The sequence below is a fragment of the Pyxicephalus adspersus genome, chromosome 6 (genome assembly GCF_032062135.1).
Source record: "Pyxicephalus adspersus chromosome 6, UCB_Pads_2.0, whole genome shotgun sequence".
NCBI lineage: Eukaryota > Metazoa > Chordata > Amphibia > Anura > Pyxicephalidae > Pyxicephalus > Pyxicephalus adspersus.
Genome location: NC_092863.1, coordinates 94850841 through 94878303, shown reverse-complemented (window position 1 = coordinate 94878303; position 27463 = coordinate 94850841). Strand labels below are relative to the sequence as shown.

At 38.3% G+C, this 27463-nt stretch overlaps 1 protein-coding gene across 3 annotated transcripts in view; it reads right to left on the bottom strand.

Moving 5' to 3' along the window:
• The window catches only part of GHR (growth hormone receptor), a 270221-nt gene that overhangs the window by 219690 nt on the left and 23068 nt on the right, over positions 1 to 27463 (bottom strand). For all 3 annotated transcript variants that reach the window (XM_072416657.1, XM_072416652.1, XM_072416653.1), the window contains exon 2: positions 1182 to 1263. The gene's annotated coding sequence lies outside the window, so the exon portion shown is untranslated. The remainder of the gene's footprint in view (positions 1 to 1181; positions 1264 to 27463) is intronic.

Below are 27463 nucleotides of genomic sequence, written 5' to 3'. Positions count from 1 at the left end.
TTTATTTCTCTCTCCCGTCTCCTCCATTCTCATAGAACAGCTTCCAGGGTGTGTTTTGTATATGTCAGCATCAAAGGCTGTTGCTGGTTGGGGCAGACAGCACAAGCTACCTGACCTAGGGGAGCAAAAAGTATAAATCCTGCCCTGAGTCTTATTAACTTGGAGCTTGGACCTTTCAACCCCAGGAATCATTATATTTACCCCAAAACCTAAGCAATCAATTACCAAGCTAAAGTGTACATAAAGCAACAAAACTTCATTCTTAGCTTTTGAGAAAATATGGAAGGTTTAGAACCTCTTTCAAGTTGTTGTGCTGTTCTGGTCCCAGATGGGAAGACTCGCCACTACTATCATTGTTTTAGTAAAAATTAATGACCAAAAAATCCAACACTTTTATCACATTAATAGAGGGGAAGAGAAATGGGGTATTCCAATGAGAAAACTTGATGAAGTGATATGATATCCTATTGCTTTGTGTGATATATCTCCTGCTATGTCTTTGGGGAATGGCAATCTCATTGACTGGAGTCCTAACCTTCCCTAGCCAACCAAAAAGAAAAAAGGTAAGAGTGTTGACTTTCTGAATTTATACTTTATAGATTTACTAAGATTTAAAACATTGACCCTAAATGTAGAACCTTTACCCTTGACCCCAACAATAGGACAGAATACTTATTATTATTTTTTTAATTATGCAAAAAAAATGTAGAACAAAAATGCAACATGATTCTATACTCATATATTGGTATATATTGTTATAGTGTTATATCAGGGATGCCCAAAAAGTGGATTGCGATCTACCGGTAGATTGCAATGACAACGCGAGTAGAGCCCTGCCTTTCAAAATAAACTCTACCGCGCACAGGAGTTCAAGTTTTTATTGTTCGTAGATCATTTTGACTTGGTCATTTTAAAAGTAGCTTGCAAGCCAAAAAAAGTGTGGGCACCCCTGTGCTATATGCTGTAATACTCTGGACAGCAGGCAATTCTGGTAACCCCTAGCATACTTGGCACTGCCTATTGGTCCACAGTAACTTCAATTCTAGTTAGGAATCTTATACTTTTCACAACATGTTGCCATCCTCTGCTGTAAATGTACTATATTTCAAGCTGGTAACACAGCTACAGTCACTGTACAGAATAATATTTGACTTGCAAACAGGAAAGAGAATGGTACGTACTGCAGCCGGGCTCCATATTCAAAGGGTTTGCTGCTGTCATTGACGCGACTTCCTCAGGACATCAATCCAGTCTCTGTCTGTTCTGTAAAATAGGATTTGCAGGAGTCAGCTCACATACTTTATTTGACAAGAAAAAGCCACAATGAGAGATCCGTTAAAATACTTTTCACATTCCCTAACATTTTCCAGCCCCTCACAGACATTATTGTTTACAGTAAATGGAACAGACATACCCTAAGAAGAAGAATGTTTATTATCATTTGTGTGCACAGATTTCACACTCAAAAGGTAATACTGTGGAGAGTTGGTTTGCAATACAATGGATGACATATAAAGCCTTTAAGTGGTTTTAAAGAGACCCAGTCACCACCTGCTATGCTGCAAATGCATACATGTAATTTGTATTGGGAGTATTTACAACCATGTAACCATGCCTGCTGAAGCAAATACTACTGAAAGATCAAAATGTTGGGATTTTTGGATAAAACTCAATTCACCCAATGTGTCAACAAATGTTTCAGCGGCATGTGATCTACCTGTTAGAAGTAGGAAGAAGGAATATAACTTCCAGAAGTGTCAATTATATTGATGGAGGATTGCTATTGCTACAAAAAGGATTTTGTTGGAGTCAAAGTTTAACAGGATATGAAGTTAGAAGACTTAAATAATATTACACAGCGCTTTACAAAGTCCAAATTTACATCACTAACTGTCCTTCAAAGGAGCTCACAATCTAATGCCCCACCACAGTCATATGTCATTAACAAAGTCTAAGATCAATTTTGGGGGGAAGCTAATTAACCTCACTGCATGTTTTTGGAATGAGGTAGGAAACTGGAGTACCCGAAGAAAACCCACGTAAACACGGGGAGAATCCGCAAACTCCATGCAGATAGTGTCCTGGCCGAGTTTCGAACCTGGGGCCTAGCGCTGCAAGGGCCAGAGTGCTAACCACTGAGCCACCGTGCTGGCCAATTGGGACACAGGTAGAAATAGAAATCAGATCGTTTTAATCATTCCTCAAATAAATGTTTACTTTTGTATGTTTCTCTGTTAATTCTGATTACTTCATGTCCCATTGACCATACAGGAGGAGGAAGCTCCCCAAGGAGGGCAAAGGCGGCAGTAAAAATCTAAAAGTTCTAACCATGCCCTATATAAAACTTGTTTTAAAAAATTCTAAAGGTTTATGCACCTGATTTTAACCCAACACAATCAACCGTGTGCAGAGCTTTATGCATAATAACCGCCTATGTCACCGCATATGTTAACATTTGTAAAAAAAAAATTTGTGGACATTTATCATATGTCCCATGCATCGCCCTGCGAGGAAACAGAGACGGGTGAGTAACGTGGAGTTTAGTTCAGCTTTAAAGCTGTATTGGTATTCTTAGGGGATTCTTTACAGACCCTTGGCTTTTAAAGGGAAGCTTTTTTTTACTAACTCATACAGCTTTGGGGTGGCAAGTTTGTTTACACAGATTATCAAATTTAACGTTCATTTTGAAAAATATTCTCATGCCATGATCTATAGGTCCGGGTATATCATAATATTTAGTAATGATATATATATATATATATATATATATATATATATATATATATAATCTGCTCTATATATATATGTACACATACAGAAACTGGTAGAACCAGTTTGAGAAAATAAAGGGTACTTATTTCCTTAGATCAGGGATCCCAAATAAGAGGTCTAGTTGGATTTTGGCCACTACTGGAACAAGCTGCAGTCAATCAGTCCTCATCCGCAGAAGATGTTACGACACGTGAAGACATGTTGGGGGTACATGTATAGACCTGTCCAACCCTGAACAATGTCTGACCTGAGTGTCAGTGCACAGATGATACAAGATAGTCAGTCTGTTTGTGAGTAGACTGGAATTCTAATCTGGAGACTGAGAGAACTAGTCCAGCAAAGATGTTGTGACTAGATCAGGTTTGTCTGGTTGAAAGTAGACAAAGTACAACAAACACTGTGTTGTGCTTGAATTACCCCCTGTGAAGGAAATATCTTGTGTTATAATACTTATAATACTAGTAACAAAAACTTTGGTCTGGAACAGTGTTTTTTGAACTTTAAACCATGGGGGGGGGCAAAAAGTAAATAAACAAATGATCATTGCTTGAGGAACCTCTAGCAATCTCTGAAGGAACCTTAGGGTTCCACGGAACACTGATCTGAAAGCTTAAAGTAATATTAACCTTCTGGGCAGTTCATTTCTGATTTATATGTCTAAAAGCAATACATTGTTTTTCATTAAAATTTATTTTACAGTAAAATTAAATAGTATGAGTATAATAAAGTTTGAAACACAAAATCATGTTAAAATAATAAAGAAAAATTGGAAAAAAAATATTATACTCATATTATCATAATATACTGTAAAATAAATGTTCATAAAAGACAATGTACTGCTTTTACTCTTATAAATCCACTGTATTGCAATCAATACAGGTATTTTGTATTGAATGCAATACAAATTGATTTGAAATTCCTGCCACGCCACGAACTGAACGTCCGCACGGTACTCCCGATGACTCACAGGATGCAGAGGACGCCTGCAAAAGGAAGACGTGGAGTACGCCGGCGGATCAGGTAAGGCTCGATTTATCATTGTTTTGCATTGGTTTAGCTACCCACAGTGTGACTCGGGGATACCGCTTTCAGACCCTTTTTTGTACCACGAGTCACACTCCGGGTTACCAGTCAGGGGGTTAAACCCTTAAAGAGCTATGTTTGTATGCGAAACATTTTTTGAACAATACCAACGAGTATTCTACTGTGCATGAATGAAGATTTGATGCAATCGCCAACCAATACACTGAGAAAAGTTTCAAGCACAGTTGTAGTTCTTGGGAGACAGCACACACATCTGTGGTGCCTTTGATGAGGCTCTACCACGAAATTCTAGTAGAATTCTAGTAGTTAGATCAAGAACAATGCATAGGTAAGTGAATCAAATAATGTATTCTCAAGCTTCACACACACACATCAGAGGAATGTCGCCCAAGTTGAACAGTGGTGCTTGTCACAAGCCTGTTGTATGTACAGAGGTCCTCCGACGTCATTCACCAATTTGCCCTGTTTTACTTTCATATCTGTTCAACTTATACTTTCATAAATTAGGGGAGAGATAAAACTGAGAAAATCTTGGTGACTGTATCTGGCTAGCAACACAATTACACTGCATGAAGATGGTTGAAATTTAACATTAGTATGGATGTTCACCCACATCCTTTAGCAATCCAACACGCCAGCTTATTTTAAGACTAACACAAACAGTGGCTTTTATTTTTTAATAAGGAGGACACAATGGGGTGCATCCAACTGTCCTTCATCAACCCTAACAGTTTGGAGGATGATCACTGTACCAGACTTTAAAGAGATGGTCACGGACCTCTAAATAACCATGTAATACAGTCTTTCTCAACCTCAAACCTCCTAAAACAATTTACAGATCTCAGAATTCCCAAACTAAAACAATTTTTTTGGGTTCAATGGAAAAAAACTCAAACTGCCCCACAGTGGAGGCTTTATTAACACATTTCTAGAAAACTAAAAACGTCCTTAGAGTCATACAGCAGGCTTGGCCAAGTGTTGTTGGCTTCAGAAGTATGCAGGAATAATCAAATGGGAGGTAAATCAGCCAGAGTTTTTTAGAACCCAGCAACCTCCTAAGGAACCCTTAATGAGAATGATTTATATAATGCCAACACTGGCCAGGCTCTGCTGAAGGAAACAGTAATTGGATGGTTACCTTGTCCCCTTGATATTGTGTCTTTTCCAGATAGTCCGGCACTAGTGATGTGTTCAGCACAACTCTCCCTTCTGGTTAGGCAAAACACCGTGCACTTGTCAACTGTAGAGCGCAATGATGGATGGAAACAATAAGACTCTGTGTAAAGGTAACTTCCATAATGACAGTGCAATGTATGAATGATCAGAAAGCCCCAGGCACGTGGTGAACACTCAGCGACGTTCTATCATACATAACTTCTGGTAGGATCCCTGTTCTGCTAATGAAACAAATAAACACCTAAGAGGAAGCCAATTCTGAGGAATTAAGTTCCAAAGTCTAATCTCTTATCACCATCACAAGCATGTTAAAGTGTTTTCAGCTTTGTATGTGGTTTCAATTACATGTCCCCAATGTCATCAGATCTGTAGCGAGTTTCTAAATTACATTGGTTGCTTGAAGTTTTAAAACATGTAATTTACGTCCTTTTTACAGAGCTTGTGATCATTTAACAAACAAATGCAGGGATGATATTAGACTAAATAGGTTGAGGGTAAAAAATATGCACAACAGCAAAGAAAACCAGGTCCCTGCACCCCGTGCCTTTTTGTCAATAGGACTCAGAGAAATTGCCATAACCTAAACTAGGGGTGTCAAACTCTGGCCCGCGGGCAAAATGTGGTCGCAATGTCCTTTTTTTGGCCCCCAAAGGAATCCTAAATATGAATTGCAGCTGGCTCATTGCTGCATTGAAATAGCGCCGCTACTACAATTCCCAGCATCACTCGTGTCTATAGACCAGCGGCCTCTGTGCCTATGGGTGGCCCCGCATTGCACTGTTTTATAGACGCAAGTAATGCAGGGAATTGTAGTAGCGGCATCACTCGTGTCTATAGACCAGCGGCCTCTCTGCCTATGCGTGGCCCCGCATTGGACTGTTTTATAGACGCAGGGAATTGTAGTAGTGGTGCTTTTTCAGTTTCAAGTTTGGCCAGTACCAGGACAAAGATCTCTGGCACCATGATGCAGGGTATAAAAAGTATAACCATTGTCCGTGTGCCTTAGGCTATGTTCCCATTAGGCATGAGGCTACATGGTAGATGCTACATGTAGCCCCGATGAAAATGAATGGGGGCAACAGTGAGCAGTATCAGTATGGAAAGAATTGTGTAACATACCAAGATATTTGTTGCCCCTACAGAGATAAGTGCACTCCCCCGACATTATTTTTATGTGCCTTGTCTCTAGAGAAGAACAGAGCAATCTTTGTTAAGGCATCATTTACAACAGTGTCTCAACCGTTTTACCATGGGGGAACTACCTAAAAAATCACTGGTGTCAGTTAAACTGAGAGTCACAAATTACTCATTGCTCATGGAACCCTTAGCAATGTTCCATGAACCCCTGCTTGAGAAACACTGATTTAGGATCAAACTTTATTTCCTGGACTGCCATGCCCGTTCCCAGATAACACTGTCATGTAAATCTTAATGCGTGTACAATTCCTTGTTCGTTTACAAATGCTTTTCATCAGTCGCTGCTGCAACGTGGTCCCTACAGTCAAACACGGAGGGGGTTCACTGATGTTTTAGGTTTGCTTTGCTGCTTCAGGAACTAGTAGTCTTGACTGTATGCATGGTATTATAAAATCTGAGGACTACCAAAGAATTCTGTGGTGTAATGTATGGCCCAGTGTCAAAAAATCAGAGGTCATGAGTCTTACAGCAGGACAGTGACCCAAGACATATTTCATAAAGCACCCAAAAATGGTTTAACACAAAGCTTTGGAGAATTCTGAAGTGGCCAGCAATGAGTTCACATCTAAATCTCACAGAGCACATGAGGCAAGATCTAAAAACACCATTTGGAAGAAGAAAACCTTCAACTCTGAGAAACTTGAAGCAGCTGGCAAAGGAAGAAGGGGATAAAATTCCAGTAGAGAGATGTAAAAGACTGTTGTATAAAGCGATTAACATCAGTTATTTCTTCTTAAAGGGTGTGCAACCAAGTATTTAGTTGAGCGTGCCAATAATTTTGTCCAGGCCATTTTTTGATGTTTTGTGTGGAATTATTATTTTTCTCTGCTTTTTTGTGTTCTTCCAGTGCCAGCAAAAAAAACATGAAAATACCAAAGCATTTGTAAGAGCGACAATTTTCTGGGGTGCCAATTTTTTTGGTCATAATTTTATATATATATGGTGATATATATATAGATAGTGATATATATATAGATGAATACATACACCGTCTATCAAATAATTTCCAAACAGTATAAAATGACTTTCATTGGCCCAAGGCTTGTACAAGGAGATCAGTCAGGCAACACAGAACAAATCTGATGCCTTTATTTGACAGCTGTTTGTCAAAATATGCAGCTTCAATACCTATAGGGTTTTCGTGTTGCCTAAAATCTGCCCAAAAGAAGTTATTTCAGTTAGTTTTCGTATGTCTTCTTTAGCCACTGATATCTCCAATGAATTTTAAGTACAAAACTTGGTAGTTCATATTGTTTAAAGAAAAGACTTTAAAAGCCTAGTAAAGCGGTTAATTTTTACAAGCAGTAAAGCTGATTTTAGAATCATTTGTGGTCTGTAGCGGTTGACTCATCAAACATAATGACCACCTTTGATCCTTATTGCCCATAGATATTTTCCATAGCAGCATCCAAATAATACAAATACTGGCATATAAAATGTAATGTAGAAAAGGACCCTTTACCACAACCCCTTGTCCACTTTTACATAGAATTCCAACAAAAACTTTTTTAGAAAGACAGGGGAACTCTTACAACTTTTCTTGTTTTGCGTCGAGATTTCCTCTTTTTTATGCTGTTTACACAATAGAAAGTAAGGGAAATTTCCCAATGAAGATACAAATAGCAATAAAAAAATCTGATAAAGGTTTATACCTTCTCCACCCAATCCAACATGAAAATTAAACATTTAAGCTACTTATACATATTAGATAATTGTCATTCAAATAGAATGATCCCTGATAAATCAGCTTTCACAAATCACAATGCAAAACTACAACATGAATGTTTAAAAATTGCACGCTTTTTAGCCATGCATCATTGTTGACATTTGTAATGAACAATTATCTAATGATTTGTTGATAATTAATTTTGAGTGACAATTATCTAGCATGTGCACTTAGCTTTAAGCCCTGTACAGAAGTCAAATGACTGTTGAATGATCGTTTTCATTCTATTCTATGAAGTGAGGACAAGCGAGCAGCACCACCCTCCACAGGAGTGCACATTGGTCAATCCTGATCGGTCCATCATTAATCTGTCAAGTTAGATTTTCCTCTGAAGATGGCTAAGATCATTCATTTCTGGCAACAATCTGACATGTGTAAGACGCGTTAAAGATGATGTAGTATTTACCTCCCTGGACCTGGCTTATCTTGATATTGGGGCTGATTTACTATGAGGAGAAGAACATGAAGACAGCAGGGCAATTAGAGAAAGTACAGCTACCCAATAGTGGTGCAAACTAAACAAAAAACATCCAAAAGACATATAAAATATTAAAAAAAACAGCCAAAAATAAAAAAAAATTTAGATACACTTTCAGTCTTGTACAGTTGTACAGGCTCCTCCTCCATGCTAATTTTAGTGCACAATGTGAACTACTGACCAGGTGCATTAGAAGCTTCCTAGCTGAAGGACATCAAGTGTCATCTGACCCAGTGTTTCTCAACCAGGGTTCCTCTAGAGCAAGGGTCATCAAATTTTGGCTACTAGGCCATTTCAGGAGGTCAAGAAGGCACACTAGGCAGGACTATCTCGCTCGAGTCCCTCGCTGATGGATGCGCCCACCACCAGGAATGCCCCTGAAGGGAAATTCCTCTCCTCGGCAATGCATACAGAGGAGAGAGAATGTCCACTTACCCTGGCGGCGGAAGTGTTAACACTGGCTGCGGTAAATGGGGAGGGAAGCATACCAAAGAGGCGCAAGAGCCGCATGTGGCTCCAGGCCTGGGGGTTGCTGACCCCTGCCGGCCGGGATTAGGCCGATCAACCAGGAGAGCATTAGGCTGGAATGGACTACTGGCTAGGTCTTATCTGGCCTAAAGGCCGGACTTTGCTGACCTCTGCTCTAGAGCTTGCTAGGAGTTTCTTGAGCAATGAACAATTTGTGCCTCCAAAGAACATTTTGTGACATTAATGATTTTTTGGTGGCAGCCTTCTCACTGGCCAGCCATATAGGAGGCATTCTTCCCCATGACCACCAAGCTAATGTACTGTAAGCTTCCATTAGCATGTTCATACAGGGCAAAATGAGGAACTAGGGAAGGCAAAATATTAACAGAATAAACCAGCTTTATTAAAAAAAAATGGGGCACCAGAGGTTGTAAACACTGAATATGAGGAGCTAAGAAGTGTTCTGGCAGACCAAACAAACACAAATAACTTAAAATATTTCAAGCCTGCAACTTAGGCCCCATTCATGCAACTCATGTCTTTGTGCAGAGTGCTGGAAAAAGTAAAACATTGGTGAATAGTGCAGCTCACACAGATAACCTTGAGCTTCTTTGTTAAACACGTCTGCATGAGCTTCAAAGAATCAGTTGCATCAAAGAGTACATAGATCTGCTGACATCAGTCACCTACAAGCTCCTACTGCTACATGAATGATGTCTCAGCTTGAACCCACAGTAGGTCTCATTCATATAAACACGTCTTTTCCGTGTGTAGAGGCCTGTTGAAGGAAACAGCAGAAAACGTTTTCCCAACCCTGAATTTTACTTTACTTTATTTTGCATGTTTTTAGATGAAATGACATCAGTTCACATGCATGATCCACAATGAACTGACCAAAAAAAACTCATAATTGCTTTTTGTGCACTGCAGGCAAACACGTCATATGTCAAGGCAGGAAGTCATTAACCATGTGAATGGCATTATTCTAACATTTACATTTTTTGTTTTAGGTACCCTTGCACGCTATGATCTGGAAGAAAAAATGATATTTAAAAATGCTGGGTTGGTTTAATTGATTCCATCAGAAAACTGTAGAAGTTGTGCACCATAAAAAGCCAAAACATACCTTCCATGTACTATCTTTACTACCTGTATCTTCTATCAGACCCCTCAAAAATTTATTTTCAACTTTATGAAACTTAAAACCAACCCAAGGCTATGCAAGCTCCCACCAAGTCACAGGATTTAGACATGGTAATTGGTTGTTGAAGACACTCGAGAACTTATCTATGGCATAGGTAGCCATACCCAAATGGACCAGATATTTATCAGGTCTCCAGCAGCACGCAGCCTACATAGCAATACGTTTCTTGTGTTCTGGACTCCACAAAACCTAAACAGCCTCACATACTTTAATTGGGAAATTGGACCATTTGTCATACCCATGGGTCAATATAAAGAAGATAAGGTGAGAGGCCATGGGTCAGAGCTAGAAACCAGGAAGTTGGTCCTCATTTGCATGGTTTGGAGGGTCTACTCTACTGAAGGTGTGATTTTGTTACTGGAGAATTATCCATTACTTTGACTTCATGGAATGACTCAGTTGGTGGCATACAATGCTCCTCAATCTACCTTTACCAGAAAAGTGGCTGCAATAGAATAACACAGCAAATCACCACCTTTTCAACATAGAGAATCCTAACTTTCAGATCTTCATGGAACCCCTACTATACTATGTCCACAGTTCCCAGTACATTGCTGTGAAGGTCAATGGGAAGAATGCCTCTTACATTACTGGCCAGTAGAAAGAATGTCACCATTACAGATAGCCATAAAGAATATTGGTGTCATTGGTAAAAGAACTAAGATGCACACACTGCTCCTAGCTCAAGGAACCTTTGAAGGAACCCTGGTTGGGAAATACTGATATAACATCTTACTTCTCTGACTAGCAAAGGTGAAACTCCCTAGAAGAGGGTAAGCAAGCCTACATTGGCGAGTTCATGCCAGCGATAAGATCAGTTAGATGACATACCACCAGGGAAGATCAATATGAAAATCTCTGCTATGTGTCACTGATAGAAAAGTTTTGTTGTGACAAGACCAATGCAAAATTTCTTTAACTAAACTGGTAAAACATAGCACACAAAGCCTGCCTTTGCTTCCACCCATACTTTTACCCCTTGAAAAAACATAAAACATAAAACGAACAGGATATGGATAACATAAAGTATGCTTTTTCCCTACTATCCATATAACTCAATTACATGCACTGTAAGCAAGTGATATCTACTGGTCAACAAACATTTTCTTGCCAAACAGAAAAAAAGTAATTTTAGGTTATGTTTGATGCACAGATTCCAGATATGATATTGGTTTTGCTAGATTGGCTCTAGTTTTTGAAATAATGACCTCAATAATAACCTCATGAAAACTTATGAAATGTGAAAATTAGGGAAAATTAAACTAGATATGCCTACATTTACAAAATTAAAATTTTTGAAAAAATAATGTCAATATATTCTCTATTCAGTATATTTACAAAACTAATGACAAAGAAGTCATTGAAAAACTCCGCTTATATGATTTCCTTCTATGCTGATGATCAGGACAATCACGTTGAAGGCTCCAGCAGTAGTCTGCCATCATGTGTCTATCCCATCCGCCCTGAAACCTTTCTTCCATCACCTTTATATCTTCATGGAACCTCTCCCCTTGTTCCTCACTGAAATCACCAAGGTTTTCAGGAAAGTTTTGCAAATGGCTAGCACCCAAATTTTAAAAGTTTAAGAGCAAGTTTTGTACCAGTTCCTCATAATTTTGTGCTTTATGGTTACCCAAGAAGTTCTTGACAACCATGACATAGCTGTGCCAGGCAGAAGCTTCAGTATCAGTCATGTAACTTGTGAAATTTGAATAATTTATCATTTTCCAAATCTGGAGTCCAACAAACGTTCCTGCTTTTAATTTTTCAGTACTCGATCCAGGGAAGAAGCTACAAATGTATTTAAAGCTCTAACAAATTGCTTCATTAGTCCCAACTTTGTGTGTAGTGGAGAGAGAATGATTTTTTCTTTGTCAACCATTGGCTTGTTATTGATGTTCGCTGCACTTTTTTTTTCATGGTTTCCTTTGGAGGCCATGTCACTTGTTTCCAGTGATCCTGCTTTGCTCTACTATCCCACAAGCAGATGAAACATGGGTACTTCGTGTATCCACTTTGCTGTCCAAGTAGGAAGTTCACCATTTTTAAATCAACACATGGACCATTGGTGTTCATGATAGCAAAGCTTTTTTAAGACAATTTGGATATTTTCATATTCTTCTTTAAGTTTTGTTGAGTGACCAATTGGAACTGATGCATAGCAGTTGCCATTATGCAGTAAAACAAATTTCAAACTTGGAGTGGAACTGTCTATGAAAAGTCGCCAGTCTTCTGCTCGTATTTTGGTACTCCCATATGGGCTAGTAGTCCAGGGATGTTACAACAGTACACAAAGTCTCCATCTTCACTGAAATATGGTCGGGGTGTCACTTCTCCTGTCCTATAAACCATTATTTTAACTTCTGGTCTCAGACTGTTTTTTTCTTTTAGCCCGAATGCTAAGAGTTCAGATGCTTTTCCTGGGAAAACTGCTGGTTTGATTAAACACTTCCTTCACATCCACTTCCACTGCTAACTCCTGGAATACACTCCAAACCCTGTATATCCTCCATGTCGGATACAGGAATATCAGGGAGTGTACTGAACACTGGTATGGGAACATCGGCACCATGCGGCACGTCGTCTACCTGAATCCAAATCACGGTACTCCCACACAGTGCAATTTCGAAGTCATTTCATATTTCCTTTTTTTGGAGCACATGTATTACATATGTGATTGTTTTTTAATTTTTAATCACAAGATCATGTAAATTGTTTAAAACATTTTTAAGCACGTTTAAAGTGGTTTCATGTTTTGTTTTGTTACAGTGCTGTATTTTACTTTATATGTAATATTAACATATTTATTAAATAACAAAGATGAAAAGAAGAACGTGACATTCCTTTAAAATGCTTTAAAACATAAGAACAACTTTGATCATCTTTCTAAATAAACGGAAGACATTACAGATGTTGGATAATTACATCTTCTTCTGCTTCTTATCTATGGTTTAGCAACAGCGACATCTTCAATATGACCTCAGTCTAGTACTGTACATACAACTCATTACAAATCATTACTGCTAATAAAGTAACAGTAATGGGGTTTGCATCTAATTTGTCATTTCTGGATGGCCTTGGGAAGTCTATGGGGAAATTTTGCCATAATAAGTGTGTCTCACCCTTGAGATTTGATTTTATTATGGTAATAATACTGATAAGTGTGTCCCTTATTAAATAACCTCCAGGCTGCAATTTTTCTGTTTTAGGTGCAGACATGTTTTATAAATCTTATGTATCTGTGTTTGATGGCTTCATTTCATCATTCAAAAGACAACTTACTTCCCTTGCTGCATCACATACATACGTACGTGTTGTAAGAAAGGCCACTCATCATAGTATTGGGTTAAAAGAAAAGCAGGAGGGAACTATTAAATTTTTTTTTATTTTTTGTATATTTTTAGTATTTTTTTTTTATTTCTAGTGTTGTATTTTATTTCAATAGAGCAATGTCAGTAAAATATGGAAATATATAACCAGAAATAAAGAGAGCAATATGGGAACCAATATGCATGTAAACCAGTTTTCATAATTCCTATGAAGGGGAAGGGAAAATGTGGGTGATGTAGGGAGGGTAATGGATTTGCCACCCCAAGAAATGCCCATTCTGAAATCACAAGGCCCAGGATTGAACAAGGGGTGATTGATTTAAAGAACTGTCTTGAATTTATATAGCACAACATATTATTGAGGTCCTTATATTTACAGAGTCCATAGTCTATTGTTTAACAAGGGGCAATTATTGGATTTACCAAATAGTATAGTTTTGAGATGTGCAAGTGAACTGGAGCGCTCAGAGGAAACACATGCAAACACATGGAGATTCGAACCTGAACCTTAGCCACTGAGCCATCATGTCACCCCATTATTTGCATGGTTTTGTGTGGTCTTCTGTGCTGAATGTGAAAGACTGGGTCCTGGTTATGCCTAATATAGCAAATAGTTGTCCCCTAAAAGAAAACATGAATGCTGCCATTGCTAACCTCACAAACATAATCAATGCAATCTCATTGCAATCTCAATTGGCAAACATATTCAATGCAATCTCATTCTTTAAATTTTACAAAAATGTGGTGAAATTGATAAGGTTTGTAAGCACATTTTTTGTATTTGTTACTAGTATTATAGTAAAAAAGTAGCACAAATAAAAAAAATTAAGCTGCTTATTTTACAGGTTCTCCGCTTAACATATTATATAACATCTGAGAAGTTTTAGGGACATTTTAAGTCATGTTCAAGTTGATAATGCATGTTTTAACACCACATTACACTATTTTGCTTCAATTCTCCTTATGGTAATGTTTCTGAATTACTATTCATTCAAATGAATAATGTTTAAACACCAGATAAATTTACACCACAAAAACTCAATAAAAGTATAATTTTCTTGATACAACTATATGCATGGTATGTGTAAAGTTCAGATGTAACTAAATGTAAAAAGTAATAATAATATTGGTAAATAAATGCCCTGAAACTGAGAGCGTAAGCTAAATTACAAAATAGCCGCACAACAAACCAGCACGTTAGGCCTAACCATGCAACAAGAACCAACCACACCTTCTGAAACACCTTCAGAACTTTGATGGACAAAAATAAAAACTGTTTCAGGTATATATACCTGTCACAACATATAAAACCCCCATAATATGATGTCAGATATACTACTGACCTTAGTCCTAACCCCTCCTGGGGTTAGTAATCATAATCCTGTCTACCTTTCCCACTTCATGAACATAGCTAAAGGCCAATAAACCTGCCCATCATAATAACATATCGATAAGAAATTGTCATCAGCAAGGTACATCATCCAAAAAACAGCAAACACCTACCTAATTGCAGACAGGTCTTTAAAGTGGAATAAAACCCAAAAGGTCCCCTTTGGTCCAATAAATAAGCATGAACATTAATACTTCAAAAAACAAAATACTGCTTACAATTAGGTACTCAAAATTATTAAGACAACTTACTTTCACTATCATCTTCTACCTTAACAAACCAAAAGTGTGCCACACTTAGTGTGAAAAATATTCCGCTTTGATACATAGACAACACCAGATAAGCTTCTAATTGAGGAGCAAACAAACAAAGATAAGTCTCCCCGACCTTTAAGCTACATACATACATGCAATAATTGTCGTTAGAAAGGATCTTTTACGATCCTTTCCAGTGACTAAGGACTGCACAATGCATGAATGAGTGCTGTACATACAGCACCGTTCTGCTCTATGGAAGGGGGGGGGGGCGATGGAGCAGTACCCTGCTGCGCGCTCTCCGCTTCACTTTCATTAAGAGCGTTGGACGTCCATCGTCCGTGGATCCGCCTGGATGGTCGTTCAGACGATGGACAATGGGCACTGTACACATGCCAAATTCTTGTCTGATATTGGCCTTGAGACGATTATCAGACGAGAACCATTGGATGTGCACGCAGCCTAGCCAGCAAAATGTTATTTTTTTCTTACTTTTACTGCTCTATCCCTAAACTGAATATGACTAAATTATTTATAATGGTTGCTACCAGTACCATGTTAAAAAGGACACATACAGGTTGGATTAATAAATTAGAATCTGGTATATAGTATCTGTGTTCCCTAATTCAGAGAAAAAGTCAAGTAAATCCTATTTATTACACCTTTGTGCTGCATTTTTATTAATTTTTATTCCTTTAAGGATATTTTTTTCAGCAGAGAAATTGAGAAAGGATTGCCCCACTCAAATTACCGTGGATCTCTGCCCAGTATCTCAGGATACTTTGATCACTGTGACACATCAAGCCTTGAAAAACTGCTCAAAACCAAAAGGGGAAAATGTACACTTTATCCAAGTTTGTGTGTAGATCAACAAAAGAAATCTGAACAGATATTTCAATAGAAAATGTCAATTTTAAAGCAAAATAAAAATTAGAAACCAAAGCGTTTCAGAGGGTTGAAATACACTCCCTTCATCAGGGCTACAAACAAATCAGATACAAAAAAAGGTAAATGTTGCAATTGTAGGATATATTTTATAAGTTTTTCTTTGTTCCTAGAAAATGAAGAATAACAGTGGAGTAAAGATAAGGCGACATCACCCACCCATACAGGACATTTTTATGGCAGAAAGGCAGAGACCCCCTTGGTTGGTTGGTTTAAGGGATACATGCATTTGATCTAAAATATTTTTTAATGCATGCTTCTATCTTACAAGCAGAGATCATTGAAAGGTTAAACCTTTCTACAGTGTATGCATCCCATCCAGCAGGTTTAAAAGTTCTCTCTAGTATTAGCAGATGGGATTGTACATAAAAAACGTCATTAGCGCCTTACAATAACAATCACGGAATTAATGAACAGTGAAGAGGTTTATAATGGTTTGTCAGATAGCTGACACCAGCTATTCCCATAATGCTTTCCAAATAATTCCAAACATCTACCGTATTTTTCGGACTATAAGACGCACTTTTTCTTCCCCAAAACTGGGGGGGAAAAGTGGGTGCGTCTTATACACCGAATACATATTAAATATACCGGTAATTAAAAAAAATCATACTCACCCGATCCCGCGATGCTGTGGGCTTCTTCTTCTCCTCGCTCTCCTCCCGGCTGCAGCGCGTGTCTCCTCCTCCTCTGAGCGAGGAGAAGCCGACACCCGTGCCCCCGCGATCTCATAAGCAGGCTGGATCAGCCTGCTTACGGGATCGCGAGGGCACGGGTGCCGGCTTCTCCTGGCTCTCCTCCCGGCTGCAGCGCGTGTCCCCTCCTCCTCCTCTGAGCGAGGAGAAGCCGGCACACGTGCCCTCGCGATCCGGTAAGCAGGCTGGATCAGCCTGCTTATGGGATCGCGGGGGTATGCGTGTCGGCTTCTCCTCGCTCAGAGGAGGAGGGGACACGCGCTGCAGCCAGGAGGAGAGCGAGGAGAAGAAGAAGCCCACAGCATCGCAGGATCGCGGGATCGGGTGAGTATGATTTTTTGGCACAGGGTGATCAGAAGGGGATACATTGTGTCAATGTATCCCCTTCTAATCACTCTGTGTCAATGTATCCCCTTCTGATCACTCTGTGTCAGAGTGATTAGAAGGGGATACATTGACACAGAGTGATTTTTTAGTATTTTGTTCAGAATCTTTTTTTTCTAGGTTTTTCTCCTTTAAAATTGGGTGCGTCTTATAGGCCGGAGCGTCTTATAGTCCGAAAAATACGGTAATACACATAAAAGAGTTACCCGTCCCCTCCACGTAAATCAGGGTTCAGAATGAGGTGTATTCAACTATTACTTTACTCTTGCATATATTATTGTATTAAATAAAGAGATTTAGATTAGACTTTAGAAGAAGTGTTTCCAAAGGATAGCTGTATTTAAAAAATGAAGAACATTTAGCCTTTATCCCCACATGGATTAGGTGTCCTCTGCTCTGATCCTCTGAGACCTAGATCCTATTGTTGGATCTGAAATCAGAAGTAGACCTGATGCTCAGTAGCACGTGTGCCATTAGCAGTGCCATTAACATTGATTCACTACAAGTGGGGGTCAATGGATAACTGTACAGGAAGTCCCCAGGTTACATGCAAGATAGGGACTGAAGGTTTGTTCTTAAATTGAATTTGTATGTAAGTCCGAACAGGTACATTATTTTAATAAATGCAATTAGGACAGATGTTTGTCTCAACATATTATTAGGCAGTGTGGTGTCAGTTACTGTATAAAATCCTCTCTGTAGCCCCGATTTATGAAAGCTCTCCAAGGCTGGAGAGAATACACTTTCAGAAGTGAACTGGGTGATCCAGAAAACATGGAATGGATTTTTAAAAATTATTTTCTATTTGCTACCAAATGTTTTGAATCCTGGACCAGATCCATTCCGGGTTTGCTGGATCACCCAGTTAACTTCTGAAAGTGTATTCTCTCCAGCCTTGGAGAGCTTTCATAAATCAGGGTCTGTGAGTTATTCACAAAGCAAAAAAAAAAGGAAGCCTAGACATTCATTTACTTCTGGAACCAGCTGTGCTTTGATAAGCAAAGAAACAACTGCAGAGTTTGTCTTGGTCATTAAAGAGTTACAAGAGGCTGCAGAAGGAGCTCACCCACCCCCCTCCCCTAAGATCACCCACAATCTCAGCTGTGTTTAGCAAAAGATTTGCTTTGCAAGTCATGCAAACGGCCTCCCTCCTCCCCACACAAAGCGAGCAGGGAACCCCCGTTCGTATCTAGGAGGCGTCCGTATGTCGGATGTTCTTAACCCGGGGACTAACTGTACTTTACTTACTTTATAAGTTAAGGTACACTTAAACTAAGGGTATTGATAACCCATTTGGGGTTGGAGAAATCAACATAATTTGCCTGATTTATTAAAGTTCTCCAAGACTACAGAAGATAGACCAATGTTTCTCTAACTTTTTAATGGGGGGAAACTTTTGAAATACTTCCAGGTCTTGAGGGAACCCCCTTCTATAATTACTATATCCACATCACAGTACATTAGTATGGTAGTCAGTGGAATTCCTCTTACATTTCTAGACATAGGTGAGAATGTCACCCTAACAGATGAGCAAAAAGATCATTGGTATCTGGTTACCTGGCCTGAGAGTCACATACTCATCATTACTCAAGGAACCCCTAGCAACCTCTGGAGGAACCCTGGTTAAGAAACTCTGAGATTGGAGAACCTGCATGCAACCAGAAAACATAGAATAGATTTCTTAAAAATAATTTGTTATTAGATAGCAAATGTTTTCAATCCTGGACCGGATCCATTCAGGGTTTGATTGATCAACCAGGTTTTACCTGATATCTTCTATCTCGTCTATCTTCTCCAATCTTTAATAAATCAGGCCCGATGTGTCAAATCACACAGAGGACCACAATTCCATATTTTAGACACAAAAAGAAAAGCAAAACATCCCACTAGTTCTAGCTATCTCATATATTTGTTGCTCTTTTTATATAAAATGATAAAATGTATTTATGGTTGAAGTACAACAAAGCAATAGATATCTTTTGAAGTCACACTGGTACCTAATAGGACTGGTGATGGTGATTTGCACAGTCCATTGATGAGGACATATTGGGCAATTTCTTAAGGTTTCTAATATTATATATATATATATATATATATATATTCAGAGCTTCTTTAGAGGTCAAATTTTGAGAGACACTACTTAAACACATGGAATGCATTGACATCAGTGAGCAAATTAATTTATATAGATGTACCATGGGAAGGAGCAGCAAAAGTTAATGTTTGTCAAAAACTGCCAAAAAGGTAGCAGTGCCTGTCAATGTCATAAGAAAGCATGGATTCTATAATTTTCACATATTATATCTAAAAAGTAAATGTTGCAACAGCTCAAAAGCTTCCGGACAAAACTTTGTATTTTGCTTTGGATAAAATGGATAACTGTTTGAGTTTTAGCCAGATTCTTATTGCCATTTGTGGACCTAGGAATTGACATAGACATCCAACAATTGGGACAAAAACACAATTGTGTTGAAGTATAGAAGGGTTAGAACTTTTTAAAGTGACCCAGTGATGCCCCCTATTTCTAGCATGTCACATGGATCAGAGGTGCAAATGGGCAACCTGGATTACCAAGGTTTTCCCATGATAGTCTATTTTCTCCAGTCCTGGAGAGTCCATTTAGGACCCTTTAAGGCAATGGTCACCAACCACTAATGGTCCCTGAGAAAATGTTGGTGGTCCCCAGAAAAATTTGGACAATTTGCAATTGATATGAATAATTAATAATCAAATAAAAATAATATTCTAATAAATTTCTATATTCTGAATCACAATATTTGCCTTTATATTGCACTAATTTAATGTACAGTGATGTGTAATATGTTGGCGCTATATATAAATCCTGTTTATTATTATTAATAATAATAATAATAATAATAATGATAGAGATAGAAAAACAAGGTAGGCGCAACGTGACGTAGGTGTAGTCTTACGTTGTATGAGGCAACCGTTGCCGAGACATACACTTCAGTATTGTTTCCACCATTACATATAACAGTCACCCCGCTCCGCCAATACCGATTCTCATCCGATTGTTTTATTTTATTTGTTTATTTCTCAGATGCTCTTTTAGGTAAGTCTGACCTTAACTGTGTATTTTCTTTAACTGTTATATTTAATGGCATCAAATAGTTTGACTTTGATAACTATCATTTCTTGTTTGGTCTTAGATTGGAATGAAATAAACCCATAATGAGTGAGAAAAAGCAAACTAATATTTAGCATTTCTTTAGTAATACCAAAGATAATGCAACTAATGATAATAGTAACAATAGTAACACTTCACTTAACTGTGAGCTGATCAATGAATCGGAGCCTTGTCAGGACTGTGTTATCTTTTAAAACATCATATAAATGGTCCGCAGGATTTAAAATAATTAATTTAGTGGTCCATGAGGTCTGAAAGGTTTGACCGCTGCTGTAAGGCCCATTGTCTCTTTCCAAACTAAAACTAAACAAAAAAGTAATTTGGATGGACTTCTACAATAAATTGTATGCTTACTGAAATACACTATGATATGAAATAGGTTGAAAGGCAAAATGAAGAAAGAAAAAGAAAGAGAGGGCAAGAGTGCACCAGTGGTTGCCTGGCCTCCGGTACATGCCATTTCCTCTGTGGTCAGAACAATGCCCTATTTGCAAGGCTTCGAGACCACCAACAGTGGATACAACTCTGACCCCAACAAGCCTTTGCAAAGTTCAAACAATGGTTCTGCAAGTACTTATATTTCTTAGAGAAACCTTAACCACTTTGCTTTAATAGCAGAAGACAATCTAAACAATTTATTCCAGAGACATATTTATACATAAAACAATACAGGGGGGCGAGGATCCCAGCTTTTATGAGGCTACCAGTGAAATATATTATATTTGTTTGGCTATAAAACTATGACCTCATCTACATCACAGTGAATTACAGGGTGGATCACAATTTATGCCTTCTTTAAAAGTCTTTAAAGTTCTTTTGAAGGCTTAAGTGGGTTGTTTTTCCACAGACACAACCAGATCCCTCCAGGATACACAGCACAGAGTAAAGCAAAAGTAAAGCTCACGCTGCATTGAACAATTGGTGTAGCTTATCTGGTCAGTGCCATGAGGTTAACCCTGCTCCTTCTGCTTACATTTTCATACACCATTTGGGGAATGAGTTTAAAACAGTTCCTTAACCTCCTGGGTGGTTCAATTCTGTCCGGATTTATACGTCTAAAAGCAGTACATTGAAAATTTATTTTACAGTATAACATAATAGTATGAGTATAATAAAGTTTGAAACACAATATCATGTCAAAATAATAAATTAAATACATTTCAAAACAATACATTTATTAATAAACTTTGACATGATTTTGTGTTTCAATCTTTATTATACTTATACTAATATATTATACTGTAAAGTGAATTTTCATGAAAGTCAATGCACTGCTTTTAGACATAGAAATCCACTGTATTCAATATCGGAAAACTCCCGGTAAACGTCAGCACACTCACCGGGGGACATATCAAAGAAAGAGGACTTGGCCCGAGGATTGTATTAATATATTTTATTTTTTTAACTAACCCAAGTGTAACTCGGGGTTACCGCTTTCAGCTTGTTTTTTTTACCCCGAGTCATACTTAGGCTTGCTGCTGGGGAGGTTAATGCACATAATTATTATTAATAATTTACTTAGTGTAAATAACCAACAAGTTCTTTTATCTCAAAGACTGAATGATCAAGAGATGGACATCCTAGCACCTGCTGAAGCCAATGTCCCCTCCAAGCCATCACACTGCAGGACCCATTGACAGGTAAGTGTGTCATAAAGTGCATAACGCTGGGAATATTTGCACATTATTGCAAAATCCTGAGTGCCAGCAGCCGACTTCATTCTCCTTTAACTCAAGAAGTTATGTTTAACCTACAGTGGGAAATTACCAAAAAATGTTCTAGTGTTGCACTTCCTTTTCCTTCTTTTATATCCATACACAAAGCACAGACCAGCACACAGCTGTGCTTTGTAAAGAGAGAGGAGGAGTGACACCGTAACAGTTTTCTATTATCTGATGTGGCTGGGAGCCAAATGCACTGCTGCCGTTATATTATTATTATTATCTTTTATTTATATAGAGCTGACATATTACGCAGCACATTACAAACCCCATAGTCATGGAACCAACTATCCCTCAATGTCCCTGCCATAGTCATATGCCATTACCACCAGTCTAAGGTCAATTTGGAAGGAAGCCAATCAACCTAACCACATGTTTTTTGGTTTTAGAATGTGGGAGGAAACTGGAGTACCTGGAGGAAACTCACACAAACACAGGGAGAACATGCAAACTCCATGCAGATGTGCCAGTGTCATATGTCTTTATTACAGTCTAGGGACAGTTTTGGGGGGATGCCAAAAAACCTAACTGCATGTTTTTGAAATGTGGGAGGACACCTGAGTACCTGGAGGAAACCCACACAAACGGGGAGAACATACAAACTCCATGCAGATAGCATTGTGGCCAATACTCGAACCTGGGACCTAGTGCTGCAAAGGCTAGAGTGCTAACCACCGAGCCACCATGCTGCCCATATATTTCTGCAACAGCCCAGGGAAGGTTCGGAATCATTGTTCAAACTCAAGGGGAAACATTTTCAATTCATAAAATTAGAGTTATAGAAACTATTAAGCTATTCAACCGTTCCATAATTGCAGTGTCTGTAGTTGGGCCTTAAAATAAATAAAATATCTTTACCATATTAAAGCTTATATGAAATTTTATTGATTGATTGGGTCCTGATTTATTAAAGTTCTCCAAGGCTGGAGAGAATACACTTTGGTCAGTGAAGCAAGGTAATCCAGCAAACCTATAATGGATTTCCTAAAAGTGAAGCTATTTGTTAGCAAATGTTTTCAGTCCTAGACCAGATCCATTCCAGGATTGCTGGATCACCCAGATTCACTGATGAAAGTGTACTCCCTCCGGCCTTGGAGATCTTTAATAAATCAGGGTCTAGATGTCATTGTTCATCATCTCATCACAAATTCTTCCTCTTCTCTACCTATCTACCTACCTACCTACCTACACCCAACAACAAAGGACACACACAAAAAAAAAAACAACAAATGGCCACTTTGGTTTCCCATACACCTTCAAAAACATGCAGCTAGGTTAATTTCTGAAATTGTTCTTGGTATGTTTGGAAAATCGGCAGGCAAAGTGCAGCAATGGCTGTCGGTTGCTGAGTGAAATATAGATATGTGATAATCATCAAGAAGAAAAAGAATCAAAAAGAAAAAAACTAATAAAATACAGAATACCAGAAAAATCTAATAACAGAAAAATCTATAAAAGACAAAAATATATTACTAAAATATTACGCTCAAAAAATAAGAAATAAGAGGTCATTGCCTAATATTGCTGCTCACCTCCACCATTGTGCACTGTGCGATAACAGACACGGCACTATTTCAGCCCCCAGTGCACAATAATTCCAGCCACCAAACAAGGCTGGAAGCCACCAATCCATTTTACTGCAGTAATATATATAGTAAAAGCAGAACCAAGCTAATATTACGTACTAAAAAAATATGCACATAAAATGTAGCCAAGGAAGTCAGCTTCTTAATACAATCTTAGCCCAAGCGTTTTCTGTCTGAGAGTTTATCATGTGCAGACATAAATCTTTCAAATGAAAATATACTATAATTACCAAGGTTATTAGGGATTAAACTCAATCCTTTAACCGTAAACGAGCATAAAAGGGAATGTGATGATTGCCAAGATTATTCTAATTCTGTAAAAGTGTATATCATAGAGATCACAGACCAATATTTTTCTTCCAAATGTCAGGGGAGAAGGGGAGGAGGGTTATCATACATGAACCCACAAAAGTCGCATTATTAATACTAATAAACTAAAATACTAATATACTAATAAAATGAATCCTAATAAATATGTAGAGGATTAATATCATAAACATGTTAATGACTAATATCTACCTAATATAATATAAGTATAGAGCTACATGAAAACAAATGGAGGTGGTGGAACCCAAGCAATAATTATAGTATACTGGGAGGAATGATGCCTTGCTTTGGGGATCATGGAACTGTAATTATATGTATTCGGCTTGACCATCCAAGATAACACGTGGTACTAATAAATGTATGGTGCAGTAATTGTAACTCTGCAAAAATAAAAAGCGTTTATTATTATTATACAGTATTTATGTAGCGCCAACATATTATGCAGCACTGTACAAAGTCCATAGTCATGTCACTAGCTGTCCCTTAAAAGGGCTTACAATCTAATGTCCCTTGCTCATATGTCTTTACAATAATTTAAGGTCAATTTTGGGGGGAAGCCAATTAACCTAACTGCATGTTTTTGGAATGTGGGAGGAAACCTAGCGATGCAAGACTGCTAAACTCTGAGCCCCCGTGCTGACCCAAAACAACTGAATACACATATTTCAGAAGAGTGAAGAGACTGATAAAACCATAAAGGAAATGATGACTTCATGTTATTGCTACCAGAGTTGGTTCTAAAAGCTAGTCAATCATGGGGTGTACTTAGTTTTTCACACATGGCTTCTTCATTTTGACTTCATTTTTGTTAAATAAATAATAACACAATGAAATCTGCTGTAAGTTGTTTCATACCCGAGGTTAGATTTTATTATTTTAAAACCTCCTAAGGACCAGATGATTTTTTGTTAAGCCTTAGAATTGAAACAGGGTGCACTTTCTTTATTACATGACTGTACATAAATCACAATAGTGCACATGGAGCTAATGAATGCCAATGGAGACATGCCTGCAAAACTTCCCTGAGCCTGACTTTTACACAACACTGACATTGTACTTTACATTTACAACAACTTGAAACATCAAAGACTTTTAAAGTTCCAATTATACTGAACATTTCATTCAATTATGTTCAAATGTTACAACTATGCTACATGTGTATGGTAAGTCCCTCCAATCTCACATCTATAGAAGTGTTTATATTCACCTAATACATAACTATATTATAGGATGAATTTTATTTATAATTTCTTTGCAGAATGATCATTTTTTAAAGTGTTTTTAATTGTTTAGTGTATCAGTGCAATAAATATCAGGTTACATGTTATGTAATATAAAGTCTTGGACAAGCACTGCATGACCAAGAATTTACCTTCTACAGTACTGATCCCATAAGCATGATATGTTCGATTTTAGGGTCTAATATTTAATTTATTTTATATTTCTTCTGTTACCACATTGCTAAAGAAAATTAAATTTCTTTTTTTTGCATTGTGTATTGCAATTAAGCTTTGTCACGTATATGTACAACAGTGTTCTCTCCAGCCCCCTTTTAGCTGGGCGCACCACCCAGCACTTTTCAGTAGCCACCTGGCTGTTTTTGGGTGGTTTCTGAAAAGCTGGGTCACAATATAGGGACTGCCACCCACCTACAGCTTCTTCCCACACAGCTCAAAAACATTTCTTGGGAGAATACTGCACAATAATAAGGGTATCATAACTGATCAAACTTTTTTTAATGTGCATCTATACAAATTCATCCTGTTCAGTTCCTCCAGAGGTTGCTAGGGGTTCCTTGTGCTGAGGCTATTTGACCTCTCAAGTGATAAAAACCTTAATATTTTGTAGTCAATTCTATTTGGCAGTGTTAGTAGCATGACCGCAATTTAGCATTTGTAAGGTAGGAATTTTTTCCACTAACCTCCTAAAGTTTTAGTAGGGATTCCCCATCATCTGTACATTTCAAGGGTTCCTCAGGGGTAAAAAGGTAGAAAATGCTGTAGCTGATAGACTGTCGGAGATCTCACCAACCAATACAGAAATTATAATAGAAATATAATTGAATGATGTATTTATCAAAAGTATTCTATGTAATCCCTGTACATATTTGGTCCAGTGACAGCACTGTGAGAAGAGGAGTATATTCATCACTATGATGCTTCTCATTCCCTATCACAGGCTAGGGACAGAGAGTTGACCCAGTGGCCAATCACCAAAATTTACAGCCCTTGAGGAACTCAACCCGCTCTTCACACTGTCTGGATCTCCACCCGGGTTCTACAAAAATACTGCACAAGGAGTACATAGAATGCTCATTCCCACCCCCTCTTTACCAGTCCTGTGTTTGAACTTTTATTATTTACTTCAGCCCAGCTTTTCTTAACCTGAGGAACCCTAAACTACTTTGAAAGTGTTAAGGAACCCCTTCTATGATCAGTTAACTGAAAAAATACTATGCACATTTGTTGCCAGTAGGATAATGCCCCATACATTAGTGGTCAGAACGCCACCTTTACACACATCTAAAACGATCCTTGATATCATTCTGCTGGCTCTGCCATGTGATGTTGGCACTAAAAGTAGCAACATTTCACTTATGTTCAAGTGCAAGAATATATTATATGTCTTCTGTGCTGTATATAAAACTTCCCCATACCTATCTAGTAAATATTTAAGAACATCTGGAACGATTTAAATCCGCATTTCCAATTTGTTTTACTGGATTACCTATCACGGATTAAAACTCCAGGGGAATTAAAAACCAAATCTATCCCTCTCATTCTGCCCTCACTCCGACAAAAGTCTAACTCCATATATTTTTTACACCCTGATCCACAACCCACTATCACCTATCACTACCATTCAAGATCAATAGAACCACCTCCATTCATATTCACAGGGCCAGCCTGAATTACTCTTACTATTGGATTTTATGGGTAAAGATTTCTCAAGTAGTATTTGACGTCAAGTCTTTTCCAAAAAAAAAGTCTCAGTAATATCACTAAGTCTCCCAAAAAAACCCTAAAGAAGCCCTGCAGGGTGAAACGCGTCGGGTGGGAAAAAAAGTCTTTTGTAAACAGAACTGGACACACCAAAATACTACACAGGAGACCAGGATACCTATGTTAGCTTAGCACTAGTATAGTATTGTTGTATAAAACATACATGTTTATGTTATTTATAGTATTACCTCTGTTTAGTTTTAGGATTTTCAAAGCAAATAAAGTTTAGTTTTTAACCACCTAGCCGGTATGCCCGTACGAAGGTCGGGCAAAAAAAAATTGCTAGGATGGTTAACCCCGTAATTTTGTCACATCCTTACCTCCATGGTCCCGCTGTGCACATCCAGCGGGACCATGGAGGGAACAGCGGGACCATGGAGGGAAGGATTCCAGCGTCGTTTTCCTATTCCAGCGTCGTCCTCCGTCCATCGTCGTCCGTCGATCTCCCTCTCCAGCGTCGGGTGCCAGCGGGACCGGCTGAACACAAGATACCGGCCGGCTGAACACAAGATACCGGCTGGCATCTTACCTGGTCCCGCTGATCGTCCACGTCCGTCTTCGTCCAGCGCCGGATGATCTCTGCAGGGAGAAGCCGTCCGGCGGAGAAAAAAAAACGG